Below are 18,849 nucleotides of genomic sequence, written 5' to 3' on the forward strand. Positions count from 1 at the left end.
TTCTCGCTAGACTTCCCGCGGCTGCCTTACAAGGATCTCGGTGGCAGGAGGCTGGTGTAACGAACGCAGTATAACGTTGTGACATCTAACAAAGAGACAGTGACGGCTGTCAACGTGCCGCGAAGACTCTCCGAGATGGTCGCAGCCGTTCACCGTAATTGGGCTCTGATAAGGACTTAGTAATGTTTGAACAGCTGAAATTAAGCACTCGGGGACCGGGTGGAGGACTGCCGCTTCATCGACGTGGTCGGCCGCATTGCGTCAGCGCAAGTGGCACTTCGGCGACGTCGTCGGAGGTAAGCGAGGCCGCGTATACAAAGATAACGACGCCACTATCTGGCAATATAGAGGCCTGCAGGTGTTATCGGGCGCGTCGAGTGACCACGGTAACCGTTTTTCTTTTAATCTTTCCGGGGCGATAAGTCTCAGAGAGAATTAGACGGTCGCGACGATCACCGGAGAGATGACGGTGATGAAGGCCTCCTGTTGCGAGCAAGTATTTGCCGCTCGTTTCCGGAGTGATTTTTCTGGCGGCTTGCAAGATAAATATTTGTTCTTTTCGAAGATGTTGGTTCTTCGCGTTATTTCGTTTCGTTGTGTTGATCTTTGATCGCGATTGTGCCTTTGGATGTACGGGTATAACTACGTTGTCTGTTCTTATCCCGTTCTGTTCTGCTATACCTGTTATACATATATGGGTTGTTGCGGAGATATTGAGATAGCGAACTACTTCGTTGTTCTGCGTTAGAATACATACAGAAACAAGCAAGCAAGAAATGTTTAAATTTTAACCAATAGATAAAAATGGAACAAATAATGAAATTAATGGCAATGAAAAGCAATGAAACTAGTAAAGATAATTACGCAGCAAACGAAAAGTTCCGTTGACGTGTGTTCATGCTGCTAACGTAATAATATATACAGTCTGCAGCGCTTACCTCATTGGTACAACAGTTCTTCACGTACTAAATGAATCGTAGGTCCAAACACACAGCTCATTTCAAGGTCCATGGTACAGATCATAGGTGCGTTACGTAGGTCATACATCCCTGTACATGACTACTTATACCAATCGCTGATCTTACCCTGTCTCGGCTAAAAAAAGTATTTTAAGAAAATGTTCGCCTTTTGACTCAGATGTTCTTATTCTGTTGGTTTATGTTCTTTAAAATAAACGTGCGTGCAGGAGAGGTCGGCATCATGGATGATGTCGGCTAGCAACATTAAAGATATACGCTGGTGGAAGCTGGCGAATAAACCAAATGAAGAAACAAGCAAGTAATCGAGAAAGAACAGGGTAAAGTTGAAATAAATGTCGGAATGCCGCTCGCGGATAGTTCAAGGAAAGTTCAAACAAGCACATCGTTTGTCACAAGACGTACACTTTGCACAGCAAGTAATGGCAGTGTGTGAAAAAAAAGAAAGAAGTGCAATAAAATAAATCTGGAACGCACTCACTGGCTATCTAGTTTGACTAAAGTACTGTTTAGTTTGAGTAAGCACAGATGAAGAAGATGCGATATGTTCCAGGTACACTACAAGCCATAACAAGTTCAGGAATATTTCATGCAAACCTCACAGAACATTCACTGTAGCACAGGCCTGCGCATGTCAAAATTAGTACGTGCAAGACATGCAATATCGCCTTAGTAGCTCTTGGTGGACTAGATTGGTAAATGCCCGGAAAATTGTCACCAGCGGAGGCCTGCGCGGAAGGCCGTCTTCTAGAAGTGGCACGTTCTAAAGTAATAAAGCTTTCATTCATTCATTCATTCATTCATTCATTCATTCATTCATTCATTCATTCATTCATTCATTCATTCATTCATTCATTTTCCGCAACGTTTGACACTTCCAGGGAATCTTTTGAGACTCTGTTTGGAGCTACTGTTTATCCAAGTCTGATTATATCGTTCTGCTTCCGCAGTGACAGTTTATTCTCATCACTTCGTGTTGATATCGGATTTAATTTCTTTTTGAAAATTTCCTTGAAGCCGAGCAGGCAGCCGGATATTGCAGCATGCGTCCGTGTGTGCTTTATCAAAGCGAAGCGAGACAATAACAGCAACAGCGTGAACGCAGGTCACATTAATGCATTGAAGTCGAAGTGACATCAGCACACCAAGTCGGGTCGCACAGGGACGCGAACTGGTAGCCCTCATAAAAACACGTGCACCTATGTCTTGATTTTTTGACGGGCGCGTTTCGTAATTCCAGCACGCTTCCAGACCGTTCGAGTGTCATTGGAACTTCCACCCGTCAAATGACACAGGTCACGTAATATTATTCTTTCCCTTCTTTCTTTGTTCATATTAAGTTCGCGGCTATAAAGTGAGTGCGATCAGAAATGTTTGGCGGACCGAGAGGGGCAGAGAAATAATCGTCATACGTAGAAATTACGTGTCCAAAACACAGCAGCACACGTGGTTAAAAAAAAAAGTAACGCAAAAACGCGCATGGAGCCAACGTTACGGCCAATGTCAGGTTACCTGCACCGTACGTCATTGCGATGCTTTCCAATGGGAGCAGCGGAAACATAACAGAGCACCTGCTCTTAAAAAAAATAATAATAACGCATGTTCTACCTCTGCAAGAGGCTATCGGTGGCAGCGGGCTACGGCCAAGTGCATACACTAACATTTGGTGCCTACAGAGCCTGACCTCAAAAAGAAAAGAAAAAAAGAATTCGTTGCCGGAAACAGCTGTTTGCGCATGTTGCGCTGGATAAAGAAAAAAAAAAAACGAAACAGTTTCGTTTTTTTTTTTGATTGCCTAGACAAAGTAAACGAATGCAGAGAGTACCAACTCTATGGCATTGACACGTGACAACGTAATCACGAGAAAGAAAATATGTTTTCAACGAGAGCAAAGCTACGTGACAAAAACGAAAATGTTTCGCAGAAATAATAGTTTATCGCTATTAAAAGATCGAAGGAAAGGAAGGCGCACTTCCCTCGCACGCACCCACAATCTCATCAGGCACCTTATTCGCAAAGTTTCTTTTTCCTTAACTTTACGCCAGTGCTCCAAAAGCACATCCGCGCTGAAGGCCTTACTCGCGTTACTAAGGTTCCTGCGGCCTACGCACCGTCACGATAGGCTTCAAGAACGCCGCCCCCTACCGCTCTATAGTGTACGCGGTTTGTTTGTGCTCGTATCTCTTTGTATCTCTCCCCCCTTCCACTCTCTTTCTCTTTTTATCCCCCTACTCCTTCCCCCCGTGCAGAGTAGCCAACCGGCGCTACCTCTGGCTAACCTCCCCACCTCTCTATGCATCATTTCTCTCTTTCTCTCTATTCCTTCGTAAGAAGTGTTCGCCAGTGGCCGACCACCATCGTTAATAACATGTCCAGCATTTCGATTGGCTCACGCGTGTGCTTACGAACACTTCTAGCGTAAGACACTTCTTCCGAATACGAGCTCCGAAGTGCCCTGCACTCAATAGGAAGGAACTTTGAAGATAATAAGAAAGAAAAAAACAAAAAAAAAGAAAAAAGACAAAGAAGAAAAAAAAAAACGCCCCAGAATTTGCACAGAACTGGCCGCAAAGGAAGACTTAGTACTGGGTCTACGAGACAGTCCCACAGGGCTTAGACCTTCCGTGGGCTATTCAACCGCGCTTCCCTGGTCTCAGATTCGAGCTCCGGGGTCTGATCAGCTCGCACGTGTCATCGTTGTGCGCGGAGGCTTTCCGCTCTCGTTTTTTTTTCTTCTTTTTTTGTATATTCATTACCCTTTCTTCCGTGCTGGAGCCGCGGCGCAAGCCTTGGGTTACGGCGAGCGCGCGGACCGCAGGTGTTTCGGCTCCTGCGGCGTTGTGAGCTCGTCAGCGAAACACGCTTGCACAGCCCGCGCAGTTCCCGTTTGATGCCGATGCTCACAGCTGCGTGTCGGCGAATATGTCTGCTCGAATGCTGCGCCAGGACCACTATATGTCTGCTTTATTTAGTACTTGACGGCTCGCTTCCCCACCCGCGTCTGCGAATGAGATCACCGGGCTGGATACGCCTTGAAAAAAATGGCATGTTTCACTCTGGAATATGTAGCGCGCATCGCGGAGCCGTTGGCACACAGATAGGTAGATAGACAGACAGATAGACAGATATATATATATATATATATATAGATAGATAGATAGATAGATAGATAGATAGATGGATAGATAGATGGATAGATAGATAGATAGATGATGGATGGATAGATGGAGAGATCGATGTAAAGATAGATAGATAGATAGATAGATAGATAGATAGATAGATAGATTCTCAAAGCGCCTGAAGTTCGCTAGGAATGCTTCGCATTAAGAGAGCCTGTGCAGCTTCAGTATTGATGACAGCTTTCACGTGCTGGTGCCCATTAGTTTGGTCATTCCTTTAATGCGTTTTGCTTGGTCCAGAAGCCACTTCTGGTTATATAAGCTGCTGGAGGGGCTGGGGCTCGCGCTGTTTGGTGTGACTGTGTTCAGGTTTTGTTCTAAGCGTGGGCGGATTTACGACCCAAGCGTAAAACGCTTCTATGCGAGTGACCCCAGCAGGTGAGGGGTTTTGATAGAACGTATCGACAACCGGTGAAGTGTGCGTGTGTCAGGTGCTGCAGCTGCGTGGTTCGCGTCTGTTACTGCAGTTCGTGCTTCGTGAGGCTTCAGCGAGGGCGCGCGGGTTTCCGTTTTTTCCATCGACACGCCCGGCTGTGACGGTGATGAAAGCGCAGCAGACGCACGCGCACTATAACTCGATCTGCCTAGGTCGCAGCCATCCCATACGGCCGCTGCTTGCAAGCAACATAGTTTCTCACAAAAATTACTACAGAGAACTATGGCGTTACTAGTCTACAAGAGCTGCAAGAATTCCGGATAAGCCGGCGTGAAATGTATAAGGTTATTACATGTATATTACCTAAAGTTTGTCCTTCCGGCTTCGATCTGCTTTGTAACATATACGAAATAGATCATTTTGCGCAAAAATAAACATCATCGTCATCATTAACAACCTACTTTTATGTCCACTGCAGGACAAAGGCCTCTCTACCAGCGGTCACAAATTACCCCCGCCATGCGCTAGGTGATTCCAACTTACTCCTGCAAGTTTCCTGGAATATTCGGTTATGGCTGCGAGATAACCCGCAGTTATTGCGCATGCGCGCAGGAACATGTAGGCGGTGTCCAAATCCAGCTTCTACGACCGCTTCCTCGGAGTAGCAGGAACTAATTTCGAAGGCTATGCTTTTGGCGGGCCGCATGCGCTGGAAGCAATTGCAAAACCCGAAACACGTCATGACCGCCATGTACTGGACACCGCCTATTATTGCTTTGATGTGTTCAGAGAAATATGATTGCTCGGAAATTTCGAAAAGTTAAAACATCACAAGAACGTCTGAAGCCACAAACAGACAGGTGAGACAAATCCGTGCATACTACCCATAATTCCTGTGGTGGTTGAACGATCATAGCGCCAAACTACCCTCAATATTGGTTGTATATATATATATATATATATATATATATATATATATATATATATATATATATAGTTTTTTCGTCCACTTTCATGTCGCTTTTGTACTATTTTCTCCATTTCTATTTCAGCCACAGCTAACTTCCCCGATGCTTTCCTTGACTTCATTGTCGGATTTATATGCTCATGATTATATATATATATATATATATATATATATATGTGTGTGTGTGTGTGTGTGTGTGTGTGTGTGTGTGTGTGTGTTGTGTGTGTGTGTGTGTGTGTGTGTGTGTGTGTGTGTGTGTGTGTGTGTGTTCATGAGCCTATAAAGCCAACGGACAATGAAGTCAAGGAAAGCATCGGGGAAATTAGCTGTGACTGAAATTGGAATGTAGAAAATAGTATGAAAGTGGACGAATAAACTTGCCGCCGGTGAGAACCGAACCCACAACCTCCACGTAATGCGGAGATTGTTATATATATATATATATATATATATATATATATATATATATATATATATATATTTCTACATATATATATATATATATATATATATATATATATATATATTGTAGGAAATTCGTACATTGCAAGCAGGCTTTAGAAAGAACAAGAGCGCAGACCGTTAGTGTCGCATAATCCGTCGGCGGTACACACACTTGATAAGGCACGTATCGCTGGCTTCCATAGCCCGAAAAAAAAAAAAAAAAAAAAAAAAAAGGAGAGTGTACGCATGCGTAGAAGAACAACACCACGCGATATCGACAGAGCGTGATCGTTCTTTGGCGCTGGATGAACAAGTGGGCGCGCGAACGCAAAAACAATGGTTCAGGAATGAGGGGCGGCCGAAGAATTCGTGGCGCTCGGCAACATTCCTGCATTGTCTGTAAGCTCATTTGCCGGTTGCGTGTTCGCGCGGGCATCGCACGGCGAGCTCCCCGTGCTGTCGTCCGCTGTACGCCGCTTTCCCCCAACGGTGCAACGACGAATCTCACAACTTGACCCTCGATGTCAGTAGGTCGGCCACTGCGGTCGATCGCCAGGTCGATCGGTAACCGCGCATCTGACCACGCTCAGCGCGACCTCAGAACACGCAGTCCGCGATGCGGCCTGGGGCTGCTGTCACAGATGTAAACAAACAAACAAACAAACAAACAAACAAACAAACAAACAAACAAACAAACAAACAAACAAACAAACAAACAAACAAACAAACAAACAAACAAACAAGCAAACAAGCAAAGAAGCAAACTGACAATAAACAAAGAAATTAGCAGACAGACAGGCACCATTGCATTTTTGCGTTGCGTGTTTTTATGTCGTCCTTACGTTGTTTACAAGATTTTGCATGGAAAAGTTGTCATCACCCTGTTATACAGTATACACTGTATGGGCAAAGGCCTCCGGTGATCTCGATTCTCCAATCGCATTTGATTTGTGCCAGCCGGATGTTGGGGCCTGCCAATTCTCTAATCTTTACCGCCTAATCATCTGCTGCCCACGACTGCGTTCTTCTTGCCTTATTTGGTACCCATTCTAGGACACGGTTGACTGATTCCTCTACGTATTACACACCCAATTCCACTTGGCGCACTTACTCTCACATTACAATATCAGACTTTCGTCTTGACGTCTCTCACCGCGGTCGAATCGCGCACCCGCTAACTGTGACGCCACACCGCCGAGTGTTGTGCTGTCAACAAATAAGTAAAACGAGCGACGCAGCAAACAAACAAAAAAAAAATGAAAGAACAAGCGAAAGAACTAACAAACGCACACCACGGCGGCGTAGTGCAAGGCATAGCAGCACGGGAAAACGAAACAATGCACACCCCAGTCTTGTAACCTGATGCCACTTGACTTGATGTCAAGGTCCTCGCCGCCTTGCGTCGACGGTGGGCCTGCCTGTTCTTCGCTGTCAGTCTCTTGTCTTGTTGTCCCCGCCCCCTCGCTCCGTGTCTCGTCGCGGTCGCGTGACCGCGCCGACACCGATGACGCAACTATACCGTATGCACACACAGCGCCCCCTCTCGTCTATATATGCCTCGTTTCGCCACTCTGCGGCAGGTCGACAGGTTCTCTCTGCACGGACAGCCTCGGGCTATGCGTTCATTCGCAGGCTTCTCGATCTACCGCGGCTACCCGAAGTGCCTCTCCTCTATACTTCGGGGACTTCGCCGTTTGTAATTCGGAGCTTGCGGCCACTGCCGATCCGGCGTGAGCTCGTAGTTCCAGTCGGGACCGCCTCGGGGCGATGTCATGCAAGAACCTCGCGGCTCGCTGGCGCTCTCTTCCGAAGAAAAAGCGTGCGCTCGCGCGCGGCTTGCGAGAGATGGATTGGCCGTTCAATCATCCTTTGTTTCTTTCCGAAGCTGTTGTCCTTCTCGCCGAAACCCTCCCCCCAGTTTCGGCGCCTTCGGCCACCGCACGGTTCAAGCTAGGATTCCGCCATAGGCTCCCGTTCAATCCTATCGAAGGTTCCAGCGACGCCTTTGCAGTGTTTGTTCTCTGGAGCAGTATATAGGTAGCTATTGTGTTTGTGTTTGTCTTTGCGAGGAGGCAGACGAAATGTATCGCGCTGTCTGGCGCTCGATTGCGAGGTACCCTGTTTCGCTCTGCCTCTCTTTGTCTGGAAAACAACACCTATATACGCAGTACTATAAGCATTGCCCGGTGGTTGCCTGCGGCATTCTTCAGTGGCTGGCCTCGTGTTTATCGTATAGCGCTCGCTGGCCCGCGATATTCGATTCAAACAAAGGCGGCTCGGAAAGTGTTTGGCTTTCGTGTATGCCTGCGTGCGGTTTCGTTGACATTGGAGCGGATCAAATTGGCTTCGCGGTATACAATGAAACGAGCCGTATGAGCCTTCTTGTATAGTGTTTTGCCGCCCGCGTTCCTGCGGGTGCTCTCGCGTGTGCAAAGTTGGTGTATACTGTATACACGCGGCTGTGGGTGCCAGCGCGCCAAGTTGTTGACAGAGAAAGTTGCATCGCAACCGTGGGGGTCTCTTGCAAACGTGGTTGGATATAGGACGTCGAAAGGGGGCGCAATTTTAGGTGTCTCGCGCCTCAGAAGAGTACATTTCCGCGGGCTGTACGTAGGTGCTGTTAGTCGCGTGATCTGTAGATTTCCCATAGACAGCCTACGGATTTACGCGCTTCCACATTTTGTCAGATAGTTTCTGCTGATTGCCTCAATAAAAAAAAAAAAAAAAAGAGGACGCTTAAGCTTCGCCTTTAAGAGTGGAACGCGATAGCATTCAAACAACCCTGGCTGTTTATCAGGCTTCCTGGCAACTGAATTTATTTTTCATCGTATATTCAGATTACAATCCGACGCTATCACGTCTGTAGGTTGTGGTTAAATCGTACTTTACGATTTTTCTGACGGATTTTAATTTGAGAAATTCAAATTTGTTCAATAACGCCTTGCGCCATGTGGAGGGCCTGCGCGGTCGGGGAGGTTAGCTAGGATTATTTCCGCCAACGACACCGGCGCGCCCATGCCGACACCGACGCCGGATTTTCTGCGACACGGGGCCCTTAACGCTATTGTGTTTAAAGTTTACTCGAAAATCTGTTGGCCACAATAGACGAACGTAAACAGACTTGTTAACTGACTTTTGTCCATGACTGCATATATACATTATGTTGACGAAAGCACCAAACTATGACAAGGAAAAGAGTACAGACAGCCTGAACTTAGTCTTATTGTATGAATTTAAACAGTTTATAAACCATCTAAATTATTTTATAAGGTTGCCATCCTCTGTATAACAAAGCGCCTACTCCAATTAATACTTTCTTGACGGTCTACCGTTCATTGACGGACCGTGCATGGCTAGCTAAAATCGATTTAGATTAGGCTGTTAAATTTACTGTTACATATCCATGGCACGAAAGAAGCTATCATGATCATGTCTACATGACACAGGAAGTTGCCAGAGAATACTCTATCCTCATATGTACAGCAATCGATTCCTGTGTTTACTGCGCCCCACCCGTATTGCCGTCATCGGCGTTTTCGTGGTTATGTCGTTATACTGACTCGTGGCCTCCGGTTCGCAACGTTCCTGTCGTCGTGCTTTCGTCAAAGTGCGCTCGTAGCCGTCTCAGATTGGCGACGCGCGTGTGACTAAAAATGAGGGCTACACCCTAGCCACTCACCTGACGGCCATACATATGGATTTGTGGCCCGTACTATATGCCCCTGTTGGACTTATCTGAACATAATGAAGTACACGTACCACGAGGATAAACTGAAACGCGACCAGGAAGTAACTGATCAGAACTGCGTCATTAAGTGGAAGTGTGATGTGTAGTAGGGCTGTCGCCCGGTCTTTAGAGCACGTGTACGCTTTGGAGCTGAATTAGGCCATTGTTGCAAGTGCAAATGAACCTGGAAACTGAGCACCCTGTGGCGCCACCGTCAATAGAGTGGCGATGAAGTTCGCTCGGCACGCTTAGGAGAGCGCGCCCGGCGCCAGGCTAGACGGTCGCGATAATTCGCCCATTCCTCAGCCGTGTTCGAAGCGCCAGCTTCCATGGCCAGGCCGCCTTCCTCAGTAAAAGTGGCCGCACATTCCCTCTCAGCCGCCACATAATTGGAGACCCGGACGTGATTCGAACACCCGACCTTCTGAACCACCACAACACCATAGAAGTATAGTTTCGGAATCATTCGCGTTTAAATTTACGCCGCCGATAGTAAATGTAACATGCTTCATTCGTTTTATGCCGCAGGCCAAACTGTTTAATTAAAAAAAATGTCCCATTGCTTTCGTCGTCACGGTCTTCGTCGGACCATGGCTGTCCTCGCTTTAGGTAGCCCCTCCAGGCTGGTCTTTGAGAAGCCCGCAACAACTTTGCTTAATTGGTGTTGCTCAGATTGTTTCGACGAAGCCGTTAATTTACCCGGCGTGGTCGGATGCATGATCTCAGCGGTCGAACGAAGAAAGCACTTCCTGCAAGCAAGATCGCTCGCTTTAAGTTTTTTTTCCCTTTCCACACGACTCGCTTAAATTACTTCCGAGAGTCAATTAGCGCACTTATGATCCGTCGGCAACGCGCGCTACGTACGGGCGTCGTCTTTCGAACCGCGCTTCCCAGCGCTCGTTCGTTCGTTCGCTCGCTCGCACGTGTTTGCGATGCTATCTCTTCTCGAACCGTCTCGAAAGCAACTCTTGATCGATTAGGCCGCGATTTCGCCGACGCTTTTCTCAAACGCCCTGCGTCCGACGTTCATCTCGCGGGCATGTAAAAGTGTTGCTGAGAGCGCCCCCTGCAGGCCACGTAGGGTGTGTACAAGTGACGAAGATTAAACGCTGCTTATTCATCTTGAGTATTTTGAAGTATTACACTGCGCTGAACCTTCCAAACGCTACCTCGTGACCAGAAGTCGCCCATTGAGATATTACGCACCAGGCTTTTTTTTTTTTTAATGATAAGGTCCAAGGTTTCGGTTTACATTGTGTGTATATAGGACCGTGCTTCCGGGCTTTTCTTTTTTTATCCAGCGGCGTTTTCTGGTCCTCCTCTAAACGGGCTGCTACGCTTCGAAATGCAATTTGAGCGATTCCTGTTGGCAGCGTCTTGCGAAGATTATAATCGGCGTGAACGTTTAGATAGGCTACAACGGAAGGACCCCCGTTGTCTCTAGAATGATGGGCTGAGCCCCCTAAATACGTTGTCGAGCATTTTGCTGGTGGCGATGATGATGGGGGCGCTTGGCTCACGCGTGATCGAATTCCCGCTCGAATTACCCACCCGGCTAAAATTTCGCCCGTGGGTGTGTTCGGGAGCGTTCACGAACCCGGCACATGCCGAGAGCCGGGTCGTCGTCGTAATCAAATGTAGCCATTAGCTCTCCGACGTTGCGCAAACTCTATGCCTCCGAGGCAATCTGATGCAAGCTTCATGGGGAGGTTCTTCTCGGATTTTATAAAGGCGAATGTTCGGGTGAGGTGGGCGCGATGTGCCCTTCGAAAAAGTCTTTACGAAAATTTCAGTTGTTTCTATCGAGTTTTCGTTGCTCTTAATCGCGTTTCTCTTGATGTTCGAGTTCATATTGTTCGGGATTATTGCAAGGGCTAACGCGAGACCACCAGCTCTTTTGTCAAGTTGAAGCACTTTCACGACATTCCGCTTCTCGTGAGGTCCTTCGAGAAGTACCGGATGTCTTGGTAGCCTCAGGTATTCACATGCAGGCTTATGAGGATGTGCAGTTGAGCGAACGGCAAGATACGTCGTCAGATTCTAGTCGCGATTCTATGTGGAATTAGAATTGCTGTATTCGCCTCCAGCGTGCTAAGACCATGTTTCTGTTTCCCACCCTCGCTGTATATTAAACCACAACAGCTGTTCAGCATAACTCCAGCGTTGGTTCCTGTAACCAGACTAGCCCCTCTTGACATGACACGTTCATGTTTATCAAGGAATGCAGTTCATACTGCAGATGCTACGGATGCGTGAACATTGGTCTAAGCTGAGGCTAAGCTTCATTTGCCGTTGCACATCTCTCAATTATTGCGAAACAAAACTGCTGATTTAAATGCAGTTGTCGACGAAGAAGTAAAGAGAAATATAGCCAGCACATTTGCGGAGGTAACACCGCCTGAATGACTAGGACTTTTTCCTTGTTAGAAATTCTCGAGAACGGCGTCGTGATTTGCTTGAATGCATGGTTCGCATGCCTGTGCGTTCTCCCCTTAATATTTCTTTCACTCCGTGCTGCTCACAGTATTCCAGGTTGTATGTAGTCCTCTCTAGCTATGCTTTCGAAAAGATAGTAATTATAAAACAAAACACGAAATATTATCTACAGGTCAATGACGTGCGGACCCGCACGGACATTGTCGCTTTCCCCGAATTCTGCACTTTCTTTTCTTTTCTTTTCTTTCTTTTTTGATATTTCAAACTCCTTTTCTTCCTTTTCTTTCTTTTTTAGAACCTTAGATCGTGGACTGTCATTCTCCATAGCCAGGCACCATGACACGGCACGGCCGCATAACCCAGAAGTGGGCAAACGACGACTCACTTTTTTCCCGACTTGCCTTCGACACACGAACTTGGTCAACGCGGCGTTATGTACGCTCCTATTCTTTCTCGCGGTCGCGCTGAGCGACATGAAAACGCATTTATTGCACGACGCACGCTACTCACTACCACGTGACCTATGCGTACTGCAGGCAGCTGGCTCCTGTTCTATCCAGATCTCCGAATCTAGAGACTCCCAGAAGCGTGTTGTGCTGCTTGGCGATCGTTAACGGACCCGGACCGTACGGCCAGCCCCTGGTGGTCAGTGCGCCGAGACCACGCGCTCGAGGCGTTGTTCGGTTTGCGTCTGGCTTCGTAGCTGTTCCTGTTTTTAGTTTTATTGGTTCTTGTTTTTGTTTGTTTTCTTTCCTCGGTAAAGTGACGCCAAAGAGCAAGGCACGAAACCGATTGACCTCAATCGTTGCTCGCGTCTGAGCGTTGTTATTTTTTAAAACTCTTTTTCTTGCTTGCTTCGACGACTTCCAGGTGTCCACGGCATGGCCTGGTGACTAGGACAGTGTGTACTGCTGCTGGAATGGTCGGTGTTTTCTTGAAAAATAAGATAAAGAGAAGACAGCTAGTCATAACAAGAAGAAGAAATAAAGAAAAAAACGTTAGAAGAAACGAGCCGAGCCATGACTGTCTGGAAACTTTTCAGGAGAGGCGTTTCTTGCGGAGTTTCGGTGGAGTATGGGGATAGTTAAGTCACCGGGAGGGAGTCACGCGTTGCTTTGATCCAGTGGCCTCGCTGGATCTTCTGAATCATTGAATGTTGGAGTGGAAACTGTCATTGCGTCAAAGTGTTCACGCTACATTCGACAAGCTTGACAACCATACCCTTACGAAAAACTGAATTCTAGGACCCTCGTCCCAGCCGACGTAAGCCAGAGTTGCTTTAGAAGCACCTGTGCGCTTTGTTAAAAGCATCGGGACCCGATGAAAGACCGTATAGTCGTTTTTAGTTGCCCTCGTGTTTGTTCGTACAGATTCCCTACATATCTTCTTTCCTCCTCAACATTTCTGTCCTTTCCCCTTCCCCCGTGCAGAGTAGCCAACGGGACGGTTACTCCGGTTAACCTCCTTGCCTTTCGTCTCTTGTTTCGTCTCGCTTCCCGGACGCAGTGCAAGAGCACAGCACCCACACGCCTCGTAGCTAGCAATAACCAACAGACCTAACCAACAAGTGTTCCTAGTTGTACATCTCAGCTGATCCACAGGAGAGCTATCGCTTTCACAATCATACTTCGATAGTTTCTGCCCATTCTTGTTCCCCCTCTGGGTCACATTCGCGCATTCCCGAGCTTCTGTAAAAACAGTCTCCCTCTGTCTGAGTGAACCAGGAACTCGTACGCGTTTCCGAAACGTCGGTCTTTCTTCAGACTTGGTCAGTGATCGTGATTCACTCTCCCTCTGTTGAACTGCGAAATAGGGCGTATAGTACAGGCGCGGCGAATTGAAAGCGAAACCTCCACCGAGTCAGTCGACAGAGCCGGTGAGCTGCGCGGCGCTTCATTGATTGTAAACGCCCGCCCTGCGCCAGTCATTGCTTGAGTGGCGGTCACCGTGCGTGCACCAGGCACACCGGGGCGGCGGCGGTGGCTCGAGGCGTCAAACAAAGACGTCATCACTTTGAAAGGCGAGGCCGACGGTCTGCTTATACTCCTTGGAGCTTGCCGGATCGTCGACTCTATAGGACAAGAAGTCTTGATGGCAAGGAGTGGGGTGGTGGGGTTGGAGAGAAAAGAAGGGAACACGGTTATCAGCGTGAGAGGACGCGCGTCAAGACACAGACGACCCCCAGAAAGAGACAGAAAGGAAAAAAGAAACAGGAACGTGGCACTGTCGTTTGACGGAGAGGCAGGGTAGTAGCACGCACATGTGTGTGTGGCTGCGCGGCCGCTTTGTCGTACTTCCGGTGACCCACTTCCGGCGCTCTTCTTTTGCGAGCAACGGAGACCCCCCCTTGATGCCATTCCTTTGTTCCTGTGTCGGCGCCTCCAGGGACGTGAAGGGTGGATGGGAGGAGGAGGGGGGGGGGGTACAAGGATTGCGGCACTTAGCGCCCCAGGGCAGGCCTCTCATATAGGACCCATGCCTTGTCTTGGCCGCCCACCGCTTCTTTTTCGCCTGTCGTCCTTGCTGCGGCCGTTTTCTCGTCGTCTGCTCTCGTTTCGCTGCACTTCTGCCGGACTGGTGTATAGTTTCGTTTTGCTACCGACTCTGCTTTTTCTTCGCTGCGCCGAGAAATTGATTTTCACGCTTTCCTTCTTTCTGTAATTCTTACGTTTTTTTTTTTTTCGCCTTTGTCTCAGCGTGGGTTTGTTTTTCACGGCTACACAAACGCTTCCTTTTATTTCGGTAGTCACGACTCGCCGTCATTCTTCGTGCGGCCCCCTGTTTTTCTTTTTTTTTTCCTGCGTGGGCGTCTGCCACGTTGAAACTTTGTCTTCCTTCTTGTCTCGCCTTTCGACTTGGGCTCGCGTTTATAGTCAATAGCCGTACAGGTTGAGTGAAAGGCGTCGCGTTCACTCTATAGACTTAGCACCGTTGGGCCAGTTTTAACTTCTCGGAGAGGTCTCTTATTTGCGGCACTCCTTTTGTTGTAGCCGGGCTGATGAGCTCTATAGATTTATACTCTTTCTCAAGCTCAGGCGCTGTAATAGGAAAAAACAAGAAAAAACAAGGAGAGGGGCGTTGAGTTTCACTTCTTTCAATGAAGAACTTCAGGAAGGTCTAATGACAGGTCCATCCGCAACAGTGGAGTTATTTCACTTCCGTTTCGTATCATTGTGCTTTCGGGCGCTGAATAATGGAATCGTGCGGGCTCACTGTCGTTTTCAATACTTCAATCGCTTTTCAGTTAAAACGACGTACCATAATCTTGGGCTATTAACGGACTGTATTCGAAATTGTTGAGGTAGATTGGATCTGGTGGCGCCATTGGATTGGCGACAACAGTACGGAAAGTTGATTTAGTATGCCGCTAGAAAAGCTGTAGTAAAATGTGAACGTTTGTCAACTGCCAACCTGAGCTGTTCCTGGGCTGTTTTCTGGCCCGCCGCCATGGCTGCCATCTTGGTACTATCTTTGCCGCGCAGTGGAGTATAATAATAGTCATCTGCTATGCAGTCGCCACCAGCCCCTTTCTACGCTAGCCAAGGTTTTGTTTGAGGCCGCTTATAGATGCTGGAGACTAAATAGTGATAATGAGGTTAGCTGGATTGATAAATCTCACTTCTGTGATACCCGCCGTAGTAGCTTAATGATTGTGGCGTTGCGCTGCTGAACTCGAGGTCACGGGTTCGAATCCCGGCCGTGGTGGCCGCATTTCAATGGGGGCGTACTGCAAACGCTCGTGTACCCTGCAATTGGGTGCGCGTAAGAAAAAAAAAGAAAAGCCTCAGATGGTCAAATGAACCTGCAATTATTCTGATGACGTCATCAGCGTCAAACGTCGCGCGATGACGTCATCACATGAAAGGTTTCGCGATGACATTGTCACGTCAAACGTTACGTTACGTGATAACGGCATGCATCGTCGCGTGACGATATCGCCTGATGATGTCGTGGGATGACGTCATGAGGTGGCTCGACACCTCATGACGTCAAGCGCAGATGCCTCTGGGAGAAGCAGCACAATGTTCGCTTCCCGCGTCTTTGCACTGCCTCCGGGATCGGCCCACATTTTTGTGTGAGCACGCGGCCACGAAAAAAATGGATCTCGACCAACTAAAGGCTGTCAGAGGCGCGGTTAAAAAAAAAAAAAAAACTGGTGCGAGCTGCAGATAAACATCGTCGAGCGGTGCCAATATTTCGAGGAGTCAACGGGGGGGCGGGGGGGGGGGGGGCGGCAGAACCTGGCATCCCGACCTAAACTCGGGCTTTGTCCGCACCACGCGCCAACGGGCCGCTTTCGCCCGCGTCGGCCGTGTCGGAAGTGGGCTTCCGCCAACACTTTTCGAACGCCGTTCGATTGTCCGGGACACGTTCTCGCCGCCCGCGTAACTCTCGGCCGGTATTGTCTTTTGTTCTTTTTTTTTTCCCCGGCTCGGTCGGCGAAAGCGTTTTCCCAGCCTCCGCTGCATGCAGTGTAGCTGTGACACCCGTTCTTTTTTCAACAGGAAGCAACTTGTGGGAACTGCCGTCTTCCTAACAAGGAGCGGCCAACGTCTGGGTCCGCTACCCGTCGAGGCAAAGACGACGACGACGGAGAAGTAAAATAGAGAAGACCATTGTCGTAGGCATATATATATATACGTATGGTCGCGCCGCGTTCACGTCTTGCCGTTCACGTCCCGCCGATGGGTGTGTGAGCGTTGCTTTTCAACGTTGTTCGACGTCGACCTGAATCGAGCGAGATCTCGTTTTAGTGACGCCAGTTGAATCCAGGAAAGAAAGAAACCGAAGCTGTCATATGTGTGTCTTGATTTGGGCTGCTACGTTTCCGTTTATGTTGGAATTTTTCATATTCTTACTCACTGAGGAAGAAAAAGAAATGACCGCGTCTATACAGTTATCCGGAAGTTATATATAGATGCAAGTATGAAGTGCAGATGCAAGTAAGAAGTGCTTACTTTTTTATAGGCGGTCATCAACGTACATATGCGCTGAAGTGCCGTTGTGAACTTCTTTTCCTTGAAGTCTAACGTACTATATGCATTTATTCGTCGTTTGGTCGTCATGGCCGCCGCCCTTCTAGCTACCGCCGAGTTAAGCTAGTGGGAAAACTGTCGACAGCTTCCTTTTCCGAGGCTTTTAGCGTCTACCGATATGCGTAGAATCATTTTAAAAGCATCAGTATGGAGACACACGTCGTTTGTTTCTGACGGGATGGTGGCTTAATGCTTATGCGCACGGTGTTGCTCTCGGGAGGCGGAACTGACGGGTTGGTTACCTGCTTGACTAGCGGTATAGATAGTCTTACTTCAGTCGGCGTGCATTTCACGATGGCCGTTTGGGGCAGTGGTTGTGGGCGTGAACCTTGTTCGGGACGCGCGGTCGAAGTTGTCGTTGAAATCGTTTTATTACAACGTCGAAGTGGGAAAGAAGGCAGAATATGACTGTTTCAAGACCTGAGGAAGTATTAAATGTGTGTACAATTCGCTGCCTAAGACGGGTTGGAGTTGATGAAGCGGAGGACTATTTCGTACTGGCAGTAACCCGTGCATTCAGTCCACGGCTCACAGTGGATAGGATTTCTCGAGTGCATGGAGACCTCTCATTCACAAAGCATGCAGTTCTTTTTCTTTGAAGCTGCGCGTCGGCTATCAATCAAATTGCTGAATAGCTGAACGGCTTCACGTACCACACCAATCGTCATTCCTCATTGATACGATGATTTAACGTTGCGGAGAACTCACCGGCGTGCTGTGCTCGTTGCCAACACGCCCACTAAATAAACAAATATATAAAGAAATAATCTACGATTTAGAAGTCGCCCCAGAGGCATCGCTGCGGCATGAACCCTAGGTCGTAGCGGTGACGGCGAAACAGAGCGGGGGTTGCTGCTCGTAACTGGAAACATCGAGTCACTTGCCGGATCATCGTGCAACGCACCTGATGATTGACACCGAGTGATATGACGTCACAGAAGGCTGCGGAGCGGTGTCTTCGGCTCACTGAGATCGGTCTCTGCCTGGTGCTACAGGTTACTACCAGTGCGGACAGGCTCGGGCTTTCGATGCAAGCGGCAACGCAAGGATAATCTCTTCCTTCGCCTGGCAGCGCAATCCTCAGGCGCTCTGGGCAAATGTCATTGATTGATTCGTTCGCTGCATGTACCAGCAACACTGGTACCGCGAGAGAACGCCGTATAGCGGAGAGCTCCGGATCAACTTTTAAACGCCTGGGGTAACGAGCATCTAATTTGCATAAGTTGGACCCCTTGCTATGGCTATAACTCTCATCTAGCCTTTCCCGCGGCCAAACAACCTTGCTGTGTCCGCTTGTGGCTGGGAGTGGCGTTTACGAACGCTTACTAATATCGTATGGGAACGCCCAATGTGCGACTCCTGTAGGTGCGAGGAAACTATCGAGCACTTATTGTGTACCTGTCCTCGCTACGACGTACAACGCCTCTCTCTCAGGACAACTTTAAACCGACTGGACTCGAGACCGTTCTCTGAGTCAAAGATACTCGGACCGTGGCCACACCCGTCACCGGCACAAAAAGCGATTCGGGCACTAGTACGCTACTTGAAGTGCGCCGGTCTAAGAGACCGCTTATAGTGTCCCTGTGCATCGTACCACGTGCGATCAGTGCTCTCCCTCTCTCCCCCCTCTTCCCCTCTTTTTATTCCCCCTTTCCCTTACCCCCAGTGTAGGGTAGCTAACCGGACGCTCGGCAGGTTGACTTCCCT

At 48.3% G+C, this 18,849-nt stretch overlaps 1 protein-coding gene across 7 annotated transcripts in view; it reads left to right on the plus strand.

Annotated features, from left to right (window-relative positions):
* Positions 1–18,849, plus strand: part of LOC119464580 (SH3 and multiple ankyrin repeat domains protein 3-like) — a 172,808-nt gene that overhangs the window by 12,832 nt on the left and 141,127 nt on the right. The gene's annotated exons all lie outside the window — the stretch shown is intronic.

This window comes from Dermacentor silvarum, chromosome 9 (assembly GCF_013339745.2).
Source record: "Dermacentor silvarum isolate Dsil-2018 chromosome 9, BIME_Dsil_1.4, whole genome shotgun sequence".
Taxonomy (NCBI): domain Eukaryota; kingdom Metazoa; phylum Arthropoda; class Arachnida; order Ixodida; family Ixodidae; genus Dermacentor; species Dermacentor silvarum.